At 46.4% G+C, this 16,105-nt stretch overlaps 2 protein-coding genes and 1 pseudogene across 3 annotated transcripts in view; all 3 read right to left on the reverse strand.

Moving 5' to 3' along the window:
- The window catches only part of LOC106722833 (zinc finger BED domain-containing protein 6-like), a 23,427-nt gene extending 21,393 nt beyond the window's left edge, over positions 1-2,034 (reverse strand). Inside the window, exon 1 of the mRNA XM_025216686.1 lies at positions 1,873-2,034. The gene's annotated coding sequence lies outside the window, so the exon portion shown is untranslated. The remainder of the gene's footprint in view (positions 1-1,872) is intronic.
- Positions 1-6,622, reverse strand: part of LOC102377215 (zinc finger protein 436-like) — an 8,785-nt gene extending 2,163 nt beyond the window's left edge. The window contains exon 1 of one of the 2 annotated variants that reach the window (XM_025216719.1): positions 6,540-6,622. The gene's annotated coding sequence lies outside the window, so the exon portion shown is untranslated. Of the gene's footprint in view, positions 1-1,132; positions 1,852-6,539 lie in introns of those variants that run through there. The other variant, XM_025216718.1, reaches the window with a different exon arrangement.
- The window catches only part of LOC102377605, a 29,873-nt pseudogene continuing 18,595 nt past the window's right edge, over positions 4,828-16,105 (reverse strand).

Raw genomic sequence — 16,105 nt, forward strand, 5'->3', positions numbered from 1 at the left:
GTTTTTTTTCTCTGTTGGGTAAAAAGCCCTCTACATAGAATTTGAGGAATTCTTGCTCATCAGAGAAAAATCATAAAGGAATCTATATTATTAGATGGCTTTTTACCCAAAAGCATAGAGAAGCCAATGCCTGAAGTATGTGACCAGAAAAGCTCAAGTTGGAATTGTGGCATAATTTTTGGCAACAAGAATAATCAAACAGAGGAGCAGCTTAACAATGTGGTGGAGTCTCCATTATTTAAATGGCTTTAAATTAAATACATATTTAATTTCTCTAAGAAAGAAAATTCTGTATTTCCATCACAAGTAAATGGACTACATGTATTCATTTTACTAAGCAATATTCTATAGCCTGTGTTTTGGGGGGGAGTCAGACTACATTACGTGTTCCTTCAGCTTTCATGAATCATAAATGGCTCACAATTTTTTAATATGCCCTGCACCTAGTATATAAAGGTGCTGAACAACTACATCTCTCAGTAATTTCACTAGGGCCTTGGCACCTGTGTAAATTAGTTCCCTTCCCTATTTAAAATGCCTAGTCTGAAAACAGACTAATCTGACAGAGTCATCAAAATGCTCCCATACCTCACTTCGCAACCAACTAACCTCATAGTTACCTCGAGAGCTTTGCAGCCGGCCAAGATTTCTGTTGTAATTCTCCCCTGAGGTCAGGTCTTAATTTATGTATCAGTCCTACAAACATCCATAGGTAACTTCACCTACAGCTGCGGTCCCAATCCTTCAGTCCCCACTGCCTTGTACTTCACAAAGTCATGAACTCTTGTGTAGCATATGAGCAGACAGAGGAAGCAGTCGCTATATAGAGCTAAGTGTGACTTTGTAAAGCAGATGCAATTATACAGAGGATCCAGCCCCGAGACTAGAAGCTCTTTAAGGCAGGAAACTTATCTTACTTTTTCTACAGAACATCCTGCCCACTTTCGGGTATGTAAAAAATCAGCCGTGAAGAACAAGACTAAAGAAGCCTCCTTAAGGGATTTACCCCAGACACTGTCCCTGAAGGCAGAGGTGTAACTAATAAGTTTTGTGCTCTGGGCAAAACACCTGCTGGAGGATGGGGGTGCCAAACATGGGAGAGCAGGGAGGTGGTCAGGGTGGCCAGTCTTACCTGTCCCAGGGTCTCAAAGACCCCAGCGGTTGCTGCCCCATCGCTGTCTGTCTGCCCCCGGCTGTTGCAGATCAGCTGCTTCAGTGGCGTGCTTGCTGTCCCTGACCCGGCTGCTAACGCTGTGGTGCAGGGCTGCTGCTACCCCCGGCAGCTGGGGGGGCTGCAATTCCAGCGACCCCTCCAAGTCAGTGCCCAAGGCTGGTGCCCCTCTTGTCCACCCCTAATTAAGCTACTGCCCAAAGGCAGCCCCCAGTTACACTACCGCCTGAAAGCAGGCCATTTCTCTCAGTGGTAAGGGCAGGAACTGGCTGTTCCTCTGCCTGCTCCTCAGATTACAATAAGATCCTTGATTAGTCAAAAAGAAATATTGATAACATTACTTTTACAGAGTTAGCTTTAATAATGATGTATGGAGAGATGCAAGAAGTTAGTCTGGGCAAAGCTTGGAGTTGGTAATCTCTTTCCTCACTTACTTCCCCTTCCAGCCTCTCCCTTTTCCTCTTTTCACCCTCTCCCCTCTCTCCTGGCTGGGGCACTTGGTCAGTGTCCTGATCCCCTATGTGGACTGCCTCCTGCTAGTGCTACTGGGAGCAGCAGTGAGAGCTTGCGTGCATCACTGCTGGCAGCAGCACTGGGACTCGCAGAGCCCTGGAGAACAGAGATGACTGAGACGGGGCTGTGTGCGCAGAGTCACTGCCTTGCCCATCCCCAGTGTTTTCCCCAAGGTCTCTCTCCATTACCTGGAGCCTCCACCTTAGGAGCTGGTGTTGGTAGAGCCTGGGGCTGCCCTACAGAGCTAGTTCCAGTCACCGGCGCCCCTGGGCTGGGCACAGAGGGAGCTTTAATTAAGGTCTCTCCTGGGCACAGACCCCGCTGGGGGATCAGCAGCTGCTCAGTCCGAATTCCTGGCTCACAATGGAGGCAGCAGCAGCTGCTTCTGACCCAGGAAGTTCAACCCCTAATATCCTGGTCAGAGGAAAGAAAGACACAGGGAAGCCCCCTTCTCTTTCCCCTAGCAATAACCAGAGCCCTCTGGTGACAACAGCTAACGAGAAGGTTGTACAGTGCATTACTGACGTCAGTCGAGCAGTGTAACGTTTTTAATGCAAATGACTTTTTTGGGTTAAGCACTGTCTGAGAAGTTACCATGTGCGAGGGGGAGAGGGCAGGCTGCCCCCAGAAAGTAAGCATGTAGCAGTGGAAGCTGGAACTGGAAAGCCTGTGGCAGCAGCCTTGTGCAGGAGGAGATCTGGCTTTGAATAAAAGCCCTTGTGACAGGGATGTGGAAATACCTGACTGACAAGCACAAAGCGCACACACTTCCGACGCGCTTGCAGCAGTGGCTACAGCTCTTTGTTCTACGCGGATCCCAGCTGGTTGGGCCGAGCAACAGGAGCCCCACAGCGCCCTGGCCAGGCTCTGTCTAGGAAGCTCAGCGCAGTCTCTAGTACTACACAGGAGTCTTTGCCTTCCCCCATGCCTGCCTGCCAGCTCTCAAAGAGTACCACCTTTCAATCCTCTTCTTGTTCAGGGACACCCCGCAACTCTCCACAGGGCCGTGCATCCTTTGCTCCCCCCTCCCCACTATGCTTGGGGGTCACCTATTCTCCCCCAGGCAAGAGGTTCTGTGTTGCCCCATTTCCTTTCTCCCTTATACCATTGTCTCTCCTTCTCAGTCCCATAGCTGCAATGCTCTGTGCCCCCCAAATCACCTTCCTGCTATGCCTTCCAACAACCTTCAAGCCCTGGTTCCCCAGGCTCCTCCCACAGTGGAGGATTCTTCTTTCCTTAATGAAAACCAAGACTGTATCTGAGACAGAGAGTCTCAGTGAGATGTGCTGTCTAGGTCTTTGAGCAATCCCTGGACCAAGGTACCTATTAGCTCCTATGTCTGTGCTCTTCAAAGAACCCGCCAAAAAAAAATCCCAAGTTTCCGCAGAGCCTCCCTCAAACCAGGGAGACTAGAATCTGCTCATTTCCATCCTCAGCTCCTGCTTCCAAAGATTCAGGAGGCCAATGAAAATGCAACCTTAATAGCACATCTCTGTTAGTCAGGATACCTGCTTGGTAACCTCAAGGTGGTAGACATCCTTACTGCGCTATAGGGTCTCACTGTCTCTGTGACTCCCATCACCAGGGTATCTGAGCACTTCACAAATACTAATGGATTTATTTCCCCAACCTCCTGTGAATGACATCAGTGTTATTTTCCTTATTTGGGGAAATTGAGTCATAGAGGATAAATTATCAATGAAACTCTCAACATGCAGCAACTGCAACTGAGAACTGCCATCCAGCTTCAGAGATGTTTTTCTCCATGTCTTTCACACTGGGTCATCCAACACAGTGTGTTTCCATCCAGGGTGCAGGATTCAGTGTCAAGGGTGAGATGCCACCGGTAACCAGTGGTGACTTCTCCACATAAAAGTCTGAAGATCACCTTGGTGGTATTGTTACCACAATCAGGACAATAAAAGGAATGCATAAATGATGACAGTCTCCAGGAAATAGATAAGCACTAATCAGTACAACTGAACATCCTCTATTCACTATCTATGCAAGCTGCAGGCTGGGAACAAACAGCACTATCATCTGAGATAACTGCAAGCAGAAATCATATTTAAGGACAGCTAAGGACACACTATGCCCACCCAAACCCTTCCAAGCATGGGAATGAGGAAGAAATCTGCACTTCTTGCCAGCTCCACCTCCTTTACTCTCTTATCAGTAACTTGTGTTGTAGTGCAGGCTCACGAATTTGCAACGTCAGTACATCTGGCCATCATATAATCATTTCTTGTGTACTGTTATTTTGATTTTCACATGACAGCATAAGTGGGATGAAGCTGGGATGTTGTAGCTTGTTAACCTCCTGTGGAGATGGAAGTAGGTACCTTATGGGACATCTCTTTCACCCAACACTTCAATACAGGCCACATCTTTACCTAGAGGTTTCTCTAAGTGCTGTCTTTCATCCCTTAATGTATGTCTCAGGGAGGTGCAGGTGAGCAGTGGAGACTTTCAGGATATGACTGAATGGTTCCCTGTTTGGGCATCTCAACAACCCACCAAATGCCTGAGGAGAGCAGAGAGAAGGCAGCAGGATTGGAGCATGAACTCTCAAATAGCAGCACAAGCTGCAACCTCCTCTGAGTACTAGTAACACCCATGTCTTGTATGGTGCATTTCTTCAGTAGATCTTAACGCACTTTACAAAAGGTCAGGATCTTTATCCTCATTTTTAATATTGGGCAAGTGAGACACAGAAAATGGAAGTGTCTTGCCCACAGTCATCCAGCAAGCCGGCAAGAGAGCCAGCAAGAGGACCCAGTTCTCCTGAGTCACAGCCTAGTGCTTTATCCAATAGGCAAAACTGCTCTGAAGAGAAACCAGGATTTACTGGGAATTGCTCATATTTAGTTGCTGGGTAATCATAATAATACTGAGTAGTTATATAAGCATGTTTTACCCAGAGATCTGAATTGCCCTTCACACAGCTGGCTAGAGTGCCACTGTCCTTGTTTTGGGGAAGAGACATAAACCAGCTGGTGGCAGGACTGGAAATGAACCCAGGGCTCCTAAATCCTCATTTGATATCTTAGTCATTAGACCATGCATTTCAAGCCCCAGACAAACCCCTTTAATAGTCACTATAAAACTCTCTGGGATGTTTTGCTCTCCATCCCTGTGAATCAGATTGTTGTGCAGCACAGATTTTGTTAGTATCACAAAGACTTTTCCATGGATGTTAACAGCAAAAGAGTGTAGGTGTCATCATTTAGTCTCACCTTCTACATGTATAGGCCAGAAAAATTTATTTAGTGGTGTTTGTGTCCTGACCAATAACTCAGTTGATTTTAGTCTTTCTTCTGCATTAAAGACAACCACATACTTTTAACAAGATACAGTAAGCTAAAATAAAATAAAATAAAATAAAATACAAAAGACCTTTTGAAAGGCAGCATAGAGAGCAAGGTTCATCCCCTGAAACAGCATACAGTCTGAACAGAGAGAGGCCAGAGAGAGGAAGAAGCTTGAGAAGCTAGTGTGATTGATCAACCAATGGCATTTGGCACCTGTTATCTGAGTCCCACCATTTTAAAATCTATTTATTGGCCCCGATCCTGGGTTCAGTGCAATATCAGGAAGGAAGTGCAAATGTAACATCAAGCAAACTTTTACGCTCTGGCCATACCAGAGGCACTTGACTGTGACACCCTTGGCTGCTGTCAGCTGTTTTGGTTGCCAGTGGCTTCAAGAGTCCAGCAGAGCAGCCAGAGAGTGTGCTGTAATGTGGGGCTCAAAGGAAGATCGAGGAATAAGCATAAACAGTGAGCTGTAGGTGCCATTGTGACCAAACAGACACTTGATACTTGGTAGTACGCCATGTGTACCAGACCTTTGAGTCAGCAGGCCTTGATGGGTTTCCTGTAGATGCACACAAGGCCAGGAAACAAAGATTCTTTACCATGGCAGGTGGGAAAAGAGTAGGGAGCAGGCATCCCCAATACAGAGCAGACTCACCCAGTCAGACCTCTACTAGTGCAAATGCCACAGCATCACCGGAGTCATTAGAGCTACTCTGATTCACAACCAGTTGAGGTTCTAGCTCATTATGTTTAAATATGTCTATGGTCCACTGTATAATTACAGGATTTCTTCCTGTCCATGTAGACAGAAAATCAAACATGTTATGGGTCCACGATACTGTTTATAGATGTTCCAGCCTTCAAACTTGACTTTTTAGCAAGACTAGAACTTGTTTTTCTTTCTGGACCTGAAAAGAAAAAGTGTGCTATAGACACAGGGCCCTATCCACACAATGGCTAGCACCAGGGTCCCGGTTACAACACAGATGGCTTTTACACAATGACAATGTAGTGGAAAGATGTCATGCCCACAGGACCTACTTATATGTTTGCACATGGGTCAAAGCCTGCATTTTTAACCCATTCATGGTAAACTAAATTTGGTGCCATTTCCATTACAGTTTGTATCTGCCTTGTAGCTGGATTCCCTTATTTGGGGATGTTATTGTGAGGCTGAACCCAAATGTGCTTCCTAGCTGTAAGTTAGCGACAGAAAACATGGCGTCTGTAAGTTAGCAACAGAAAACACAGAGGAATTAGTCACTGAGCCCCAAGGAGACAGTCCAAAAGAAGACACTGAGCAAGACTTGCCCCTTAGGTCTCCAAATCTAATGCACAAGAAATATTTTCAAGTCCACCCCAGTCATAGAAGACACTTAGTTGGTGGTTTCCCTAGGCTTGGCTAGCCGTCTCTTTCCATGCTGCTCCCCCACCCAGCACCTTTGGGAAGAGAACACACTTGTGCCCAAGTCCACCTGGCTCCAGGATTGTTTTGCTGACTGGATCAGGAAATTCTGATTCAAGAATTTCTCCTTTACCTTTATATACTCCACCACGGCATCTCCTGCATCTTCTTCTGTCTGGTGACAAGAAAAAGTGGGGAGAGAGAGAGAAAGAGGGCAGGAGGAAGGTGAGGAGACCAAAAGAAAAAGGGAGAAAAATAAGGGCCAGTCTCTTCATTGTCATTAGCATGTGCATTTCTGTAGCACAGAGCCATCTGAGATCAAGGCCCCACTGCACTAGTCTCATAGACACATAGTGAGAGACAGTCTTTGTCCTGAATCAGCCCACAGAGCTGCTTCTTTGCACAGTTAGTTCAGTTTAGTGATGGGCTGTAGCAAAACGATCAAAAGAATGATAATAAGAGCCTAAATGGCCACCCCAATACCTGTCTCTTCAAAGGGTAAAACATCCCAGCAACCTGCTCCTCTGGTTTCCCAAAACCTTTGAAGTCCTGATCCTGAATCCTCAAATAAAGGATTCTGAGCAGTAGACTGAGCCCCCGAGGGCAAAGACGCAGGTGGCTTCTACCCCATGTGGACCCGCTGGTGCCTAATAAGGGCTGAGCTCACAATGAAGCTCTTCCCACAGTCAGTGCACCTGTAGGGTTTCTCTCCTGTGTGGATTCTCAGATGTGTGATGAGAGACGAGCTCTGCTTGAAATTCTTCCCGCAGTCAGGGCACTTGTATGGTGTTTCCCCGGTGTGGATCCTCTGGTGTCTGATAAGAGCCGAGCTCTCAAAGAAGCTTTTCCCACAGTCGGTGCACTTGTAGGGTTTCTCTCCCGTGTGAGTTCTCTGATGTTTAATGAAGGCTGAGCTGTAACTGAAGCTTTTCCCACAGTCGGCACACTTGTAAGGCCTCTCTCCCATGTGGGTTCTCTGATGCGTGTTAAGGTTTGAGCTCCGATTGAAGCTCTTCCCACAGTCAGAGCATTTATAAGGTCTCTCCCCTGTGTGGATTCTCTGGTGGACAATCAGGTCTGAGCTCCAGCTAAAGCTTTTCCCACATTTTGTGCACTTGTAGGGCTTCTCTCCCATGTGAAGCCTTTGGTGTTTCACCAGGTCTGAGCTCTGGCTGAAGCTCTTCCCACAGTCTGTGCATTTATAGGGCTTATCACCAGTGTGGATTCTCTGGTGCGCGTTACGGTTGGAGCTTCGCGTGAAACTCTTCCCACAGTCAAGGCATTTGTAGGGTTTCTCCCCCGTGTGCAGCCTCTGATGGATCAGCAGCTCTGACCGCCTTGTAAAGGTTTTCTCACACTCGGTGCATGTTTTCTGCATTCCTTCCTTCCGCGTTCTTCGGCCGACACGGATGTTGTTAAATTCCATGAAATCTCCCACGCTATGAGTGGATTTCCCTAGACTCTCCTCTGGGAGGTTTCCCTGGAGCCTCCCTGACCCATACAGATTCTCATAGGCTTCTCCTTGCTCAGGAGTTTGGGAAAAATCTTCTTCCGCTCTTTCTGTCACCATCATGTCCAGTTCCACAATCTTGGGGCTCTCCTCCTCAGGAGTCTCCTCCTCTGTTTCACTCGCCATCCCATCATCTGCTGGGATACAGAAAAAATCCAGACAGGAGACATTCCCTGTCCTGGGGGGAAAGGGAACCTCAGAGAGGGGAAGGAAAAAAACAGGTAGTAGGTACAACAGAAAATGTAGCAGCTGAATCCCCTCACACCTTTCCCCAGGGAAGAGAGTGGAGGGGACAACTCTGCTTCTATATCCCATCCTAATAATCAGGGGGCAGCAGTCATAGGAAAGCCTGAGTGATGTTTCATAGATATGACACCTGCTTGCTAAAGTCCTCACCTCAAGGAAATAAAGGAGAACTGGGGAGGCTACAGGCCATTTCTGGGAATCCTAGGAGCTTCAAATGCAAATGGCATCTGGCTTTGTTGAACACTAACTCCTCACCTGTGCGAGCCACTCGCAAGATTTCCCATTCCTTGGAGTCATGAGGATCCGGGACCTCCAGCTCCTCCTCCAGTTCCAGCCGGGAGATGACAATGGGTTTAGGAATTGGAAAGTCTACTCAGGAGAAAAGAAATGGGAGAGATCAGAGTTTGCTATACGCTCATTAAAGGAATTATGCTAAAAATGTTCCATGACTTTAAATCCAGCTGTTTTCCTTGCTGGGGGTAGACTGGAGTAAACCTGTAACAGATGTGGAAAATCATCATGAAGACCCTTTAGAACAGTCAGCGGCTTGGTGTGCAGCATTCCTCCTGAGCAATGAAGGAGCCATGGGTCTTGTGCAAAATGCTGGGATTGTATACAAGGAAGCTAAATTAATTTTACACCCTATTTTTGGTACCCATTATTTGATTTTACAACCTTAATAATATGCTTTTGACATACTTTTTAGTGGAATTTCCTAAGGACTTTTTTCCCCCAAAGAAACAATGAAACATCAAAAAAAAAATCCAGATTCTAGAACCATAATGGTGATTTTCTCCAGTTATTAGCTTGGCAAAACCAGGATGCATTTCCGCACAGGTGGTGAAAAACACCTCTCTGACAATACAGCCATCTTCTGCTGTAAGGGAGAAAGCATGCAAAATTTTAGTTTGTTAAAGTTATAAACAACTAAAAGTAGGAAGTTATCATGGAATGAATTAGGCAATCATAATAGGCTTTCTCTTCATTAAGTAAGAAAAGGTATGTTCTTATGTCATATTAGATACCTCAAGGGGTTTAAATCCTGGTGAAAGCAGGGTATACTTTTTGAACATTAGCAAGTTGAGGCAGAATCTTAGGCTCCCCCCAGTCTTTAAACTAAGAACACATCTTCTTTCTATTAAAGATACAGCCAGAGAGTTAGTCCCAACCACTTCATTTGAGTCAGAAAACTGAAATTCCCTTCCTGATTCTGCCAATACTCTGCTGAGTGATCTTAGGTAAGTCTTGTCCCTTCTCCGTGCATCTATCTTCCCTCTTATAGGTTAGGCATGGGTGCACTGTCTTTTTAAAACAGGGACTTTCTCTCACTATAGCTCACTATTTGCTCTGGAGGGCACTGATCTCCCTGCTGCTCATACAGGTGATGACAGAAGTAGAGTCAAGCACTTTGGAGACCCAGCAGATCTGTTGAGTAGAAAGGCATCCTTACCCAGCAGTATCAAAGACTCATAATTCTCCTGCATGGTGCCTCTTTGACTGGGGTCCAGCAGAGCCTGCTGCCCCTCTGTGAAATACGCAGCCACCTCCTCGAAAGTCACAGACTCCTGCAACAGAAGTGTCAGCTACTTTAATAGCATTCCCACCAGCTCAGGCATAAGGCTTCCTGCAAGCATTTCATCTCCCTTCAATTATGACTCATACCCCTTCCATTATTCCAGTATTATCGTGCAATATCAGAAAAATGACTCTTTCACGGGGTTTTTACCTTGAGTGAAAATCACCAGAACCTCCTTAAAGAATGGACAGAGCCTCTCAAAGGGACCTGAAACAAAGAACATCACCCCATGCTCAATCCCGGTTGTGCAAGTGACCACCCTAGAGCTCTGGCCCCATATATACACCAAATTGTTTCTTCTCCTTGGTGGTCTCCTGCAGACCCATATTCCTCACCTCTGCCTGCCTCTGTCCTCCTGGGACCAGAGTTGATGCTTTCTGGAGCTCAACAAGACTGAGAGGTACAATCTGAAGGTGTCAGGGAAGTCAGAAAAAAATCCACCATCCTGAGCCTGGAACTATTTTTAACACTCTTTGAAAGTAGACAGAGTGCAAAGCTACACTCCAGGGTAAAAACATTTTTTTGCAACTGTCTAGTTGGTCTAATAAAAGATATCACCTCTAGCACACTGACAAGCTAGAGTCTGGGCATTCCAGGGTTGGTTCCACCTTTCTCAACTCAAAGCACTTCCCTTCACACTCAACGTGCAACAGTCTGACAGAGGGGCATCTGTATCATTTCTTTTTAGGTTTTAAAAATATTTCCCTGGGTTTTTTTTGTCTGATCTGGTATTTTCCCTGGTTGGATCTTCATTGTCTGCCACTTTATTCACTCCATGAACCAGAGTGAGTCTACCCAGGAAGTGGATTTGGGGAAATCTGGGGCGGGCAGGAGCCTCTCCCCCCATTTATAGCTCTTGCTGCTACTGCCCATCTCTCTCCCCCATTCTTTCTTTCTCCTTCACCCTCTCCCTCCCCCTGGGCCATTGCTTTCTCTCCTGTTCCTGATGTATTCGCTCTCCTGCAGCTGAATCAGCTCCTGTCAGTGTGTGCATCAGTGACAGCTGCAGCTCTGGCATCTGCAGACACCCCAGGAGCAAAAATGGGGTGTAGAGGGGCTCTGTGTCCTGCCCCTCCCCAGTGTTTTCCCCAAGGTCTGTCTCGATCACCTGGAGGCTCCGGCTCAGGAGCTGGTGCTGGCAGAGCCCAGGGCTGCTTGCAGTCACAGGGGAAGCTTTAATGAAGATCTCTTCCCGGCACAGAGCCTGCTGGAGAAGCAGCAGCTGCTCAGCCCGGTCTCCCGGATGCAACAGCCGCCTCTGACCCAGGAAGCTCAGCCTCCAAAATGATGGCCAGGGAAGACACTGAGAAAATGTGAGACAAAGAGCAGCCTTTCCTGCCTTCCCAATAACTAGAGCCCTCTAGTGCAGTGGTGTCCAGTTCCCAGAATAGTTAGCTTCCGTGCCTGACAAATATATAAAATTTAGATTTGTGAGAAAGGTGTCAGGATGGTACAAGTTCCCCCTGGGGACATGGCTGTGATCCCTAATGAATGACTCCAGGCATGTCCTCAAGTTCCCTTGGAAATAGGACCTGTAAGCTTTGCTCTGAATGGAAGACATGGTGCTTGCAGTTACGGGAGACCTGTGTTTTCTGTATACGGTGCTTTAACATTTCTAAGTGCGCTTTCTGCCGGATTTGGAGTAAACAGCCTTTGGGTCCTCAGAGGGCAGTGGCACGGTGACCGAGTCTTATCTGCTGTATAGGGCACTAGGCAGGGGATCAGGGAGTTTTGTACAACACTGGAAACCTGTTTGCAGTCATAGAATAATAGAAAATGAGGGTTGGAAGGGACCTCAGGAGGTCTACTCCAAGCCCCTGCTCAAAGGAGGATCATCCCTAACTAGATCATCCCAGCCGGGCCTTGAAAACCTCCAAGGATGGAGATTCCACCACCTCTCTAGGTAACTTGTTCCAGTGCTTCACCACCATCCTAGTGAGAAAGTAAATCCCATAGTGTTAGGAGAGAGGAAGAACTGATTCGGGAGTGGGATGCACCAGGGTTCAGTTAATGGCCCCTCCCTCATTGTTTGACTTTAGACAAGTCATTTGATCTCTTGCCTGGGTACCTCCTGTGTAAATTAAGGCAGCGATACCTTCTAGGGAATCCATGAAGATAAAATTCATAAACTGTTGGAGTGTAGTCACAGATTATGAAAATTAGGGTCACAAATCAAGTGCATAAACAGACAAATGTTTTCTCATAGGTATCATATCATACCGAAGTATGGCTGGAAGGGACCTTTGCTTCTAAGTGAATGACTTAAATCAGGGGGTGGCAATCTATGTCCCGCAGGCTGGATCCAGCCTACGAAGGTCTGATCCCACATGGTATGGTACAGGGGACTGGAGGCAGTGCCACACGTACCCTCCTCAGTGCCCTTCCCTACAGCACTCCCAGCTGCTGCTTTGTGCCTGCAATTATGCTTGCTGCAGAATTTGCTCTTCTCTATTGCTGCTGGGGGTGAGGATCGGCAGCAAGGGTAAATGCACTCCAAGGGCAGAGATTTGTGGCCCATGACAGGGGCCGGGTCAGAAGCAGCTAGCTGCAATAACAAAAAGTTGCAGACCCCTGATTTAAGCAACAAACCAAGAAGGTCCATGTGTAAATTCTGTCAGATTCAGGAAAGGCAAAATAATAATATTAAGCATATTATTCCCTCCCGGTATCTCAACTTTCCTTTCTGGCACAGTATAGATATGTAAAGCTCTGATAGAAAAATAGCATAAATGAAAATGTTTTGTCAATCTATATCTAGTCACATAACAATTTAGTATACCCTTGAAACAATTGTGAATGTTGTTAGTAATGGTGGGGAACTGGACCATTGGTAGGTTCTTGAAAGTGCCATTTGGAACTGATTGTTGCATCGTGCAGAGGCTTGTGTTGTGCCATAATGAGCATGGAAGGAAGTTGATCTGTCAGATTCCTTGGCTCTGAGTGATTACTGAACACTAAAAGTAAAACAACCTAAGGAAATACACTGAAGAATAGAGTAGATAAAAACCCAACCAGTATTAAAACTTTACAAAAATATGAGAGACAAGTGAAGGTTTCAGTAGGATTTCCGATTTCACTTTGTATTTACAGGCAATAGAGACCAGGAAGTAGCTTTCTTTCTGAAAATATCTGGTTCTGAAATACTTCAGGATGAATCCTGTTTCACCTTTATGCATCTAAGTGGTACTTTTGTCGCTGCCTATGTTCAATTTTTGGTTCATGCAGATTTGAGATTCTGTTCCATTAGTGAAGATGCACATGGTCATAGTGCAACCTTTTGAGCATACATGAAAGGCTGTAATACTGCTGTGCAGGCCCCATAGCAGAATAGAATTGCCCCAAGGGGGCAGAGGTTTTCCCACTGCTGTCTATCCATTTTATCTGAAGAATAATAATACATGCCAGATGCAGAAAAGCCACTGAGGACAAGGCTTAAGACCAAAGGCCTGCTGCTTTCCAAGGCAGTGTCCACCTCACCCTGCTGCTTGGTTCTCCTCCTCCTGGCCCCTATAAGTTTTCCTGTTGGCTTACCGGGGCCTAGAAGAGAAGGGATGGAGAATACTTTTGGCAAGAACTTAGACATAGCTTAGTGTTTGGAGCACTCGACTGGGAAGTGGAAGGTGAAGGTTCAGAACCTCTCTGGATGATCAGGGCCCAGGTCCCCACTGGGTCACTCACTGTCTGAGCAAGTATCCTAAACTAATAGACTTTTAGCCCAAAAGATTGCAGGGCCCTCCACCTCCTCTTCATTGTCTCTAGGTGCTACATGTGTACCTGGCCAGTCTATTCCATCACAGATGGAAACAGAATTGAAAAGCTATGTTAGGTACCAAAAATGGCACTTACACAGCTATATAAGTGCCACTGAAGTGCATAAAGATGAAAAAGGATTTAGCTCTTGATGCTTTTAATAATTTTCAGTTAACTCAGGCAGAGACTATGCAACTGGAAGGCAGAAAATTGAGGAATGCTGCACTCCACATAAAAATGAAATACATGAGCGAGAGAAACATCATGTCTGTTCAATGGCCCATGGCAGATCAGAAAATAGTTTAATATTGTTTTCAGATTATTGATTTATTTTTTAAGTAATATTTTATACTATGTTGATTGTGAATGGTTTCTACTGTCATGATTGCCTGTGGAAGGAGCCTCTAAGAGCATCTCAGAAAAGCCAGTCAAAGCTCCTGTAGAAGCTCCTCTTCGTGTAGAAGATCATGTTACACAATGCTGTTGGCTAGAAGTAATATGAAGATATAGTTATATTAAATATGCATATTTCTATTAAACATACATTTATATTTATATAAAATATAAATTCTGTTTCACTTTATGCTCTCAAATGGCAGTTACCCAGCCATATAACTGCCCTCTTTTTGGCTCTTATACTCAGTTTGTTGTCCTGTTCCATGTACAATATGGACACTTACCTACCCACAAGGCTTCGGATCAGTGGCATACACCTATGTCTATCTCTTGACATTCTGTCTAGCCAAAAAAACAGGGGGAAACAGACTCTTTCATATTTTATCCTATAGACTTGCCCAGAAAGGAAAAAAACCCAGGTTTTGCCTTTTCCTCCTCCACCCTGGCTTGAACTTTCATCTCAGTAAGTTAGCAGCATAATTTTTAACCACAAAGCCATAAGTGGGCTTGGGTTTCTTAGTCAGTCTTCTATTTTGAAGCTGAGCCACTGCACCTTTCATTTACTATTCATTGTATAGCGAGCACTGGGGAAGTTCCTGTCCCATTGGGAGCAAAAGTCCAGGCTAAAACTCAATGCCTCCTCCCTTACAGAGAGCACCCATCACAGAGCTATGTATCTCCTAGCTTGTTCCCTTCCTTCTGGCCCCACACATTTCCCTCTCCTCCACTTGCTTGCTATCCTGTACATGAGGTAATTTGTTCTCCTGGAGCTGGATCACTGCTTACTGGTGCTACTGGGAACAAGAGCCTGGGCTTGTCAATGATGACATGACAGCAGCTCAACTCTCACAAGTACCCTGGAAGAGTTGGAGTGAAGAGGGGCTGTGTGAGAAGAATTACTGTTCTCCCTGTCCCAGAGCTTTCCATGAGGTCTTTCTCCATTTCTTGGAGTCTCTGGCTCAGGACTTGATTATTGGCAGAGTCCAGGGATGCCCTAAAGGGCTAGTTCCAGCCACGGGAGAAAGTCCATTCCAGTAGTGGGCACAGAGGTGTCTCCCCCAGCACAGATCTCACTTGGGGAGAGGCAACCGATCTGTCCAGGCTCAGGTATGCTCTATGTTAGCAACATCATCTGACTGAGGAAGCTCAACCCTGGATATTGTGAGCAGGGACAGCTGCCTCCCCTTCTTAAGCAATGTTGAACATTTTGGTGGCCACAGATAAAGAAGTTTCCCTTAATGACAGGAACATAGATCAGAAGGGATCCTCTCAGAATCCTTTCCCCCTTCAAAGAAGATCTTCAGCATTATATAGATGCCCTATGGTTCTTTGGGCAGAGGGTATTTCCAACATTGTATTAAATTCCCAGGATTTTGGGGGGGGCTTAGGGAAAAATTTCCAGTATTGTGTACACTTCCCATGTTTCCTGGCTATGGGCAGTATCTCCAGGACTGTACAGATTACACATTAGGCCTGTGTGAGTTGGTAGTGATCTGATCCGGCTTCAGATCCGGCCACTTTGGGGGCAAAAAGCAGGTACTGGGTAACGTGGGGCCTCTGCAAGACATGCTAGGAAATCTGGTTGTCGCACCAGATGACAAGGCTAACCTATTTAACAATTTCTTTGCCTCCATTTTCCTCAACAGGGACCAGATCAGCCCGTCCGCCGGGACCCCCTCAGGCCCCAGGGGAGGCGCAACCAGGGCCAGGGTCAGTGAGGATCCAGTCAGGGAACTTCTGGAGGGACTGGACGTATTTAAATCGGCTGGTCCTGACGACCCCCACCCCAGGGTGCTGAGGGAATGAGCAGAGGTCATTGCAGGACCCCTGGCACGGCTTTATGAGCACTAGTAGTTGCTCTGGTGTGGTGCCAGAGGACTGGAAAAGGGCCAATGTGGTTCCCATTTTCAAAAAAGGGAGGAAGGAGGACCCAGGAAACTATAGGCCTGGTAGTCTTACCTCGATCCTGGGTAAGCTTTTTGAGAGAGTTATCCTGGCGCATGTCCGTGAGGGGCCAGCAGGGGAGTTCATGCTTAGGGGCAACCAACACGGGTTCATTAGAGGCCGGTCCTATCAGACCAACCTGGTGGCCTTCTATGACCAGGTCACAAAATCCTTAGACGCAGGGGTAGCAGTGGATGTAGTCTTTCTGGACTTCAGGAAGGCCTTCGACACTGTCTCCCACCCCATTCTCATTAAAAAACTAGGGGACTGTGGCGTC

This window comes from Alligator sinensis, unplaced genomic scaffold (assembly GCF_000455745.1).
Source record: "Alligator sinensis unplaced genomic scaffold, ASM45574v1 scaffold1391_1, whole genome shotgun sequence".
NCBI lineage: Eukaryota > Metazoa > Chordata > Crocodylia > Alligatoridae > Alligator > Alligator sinensis.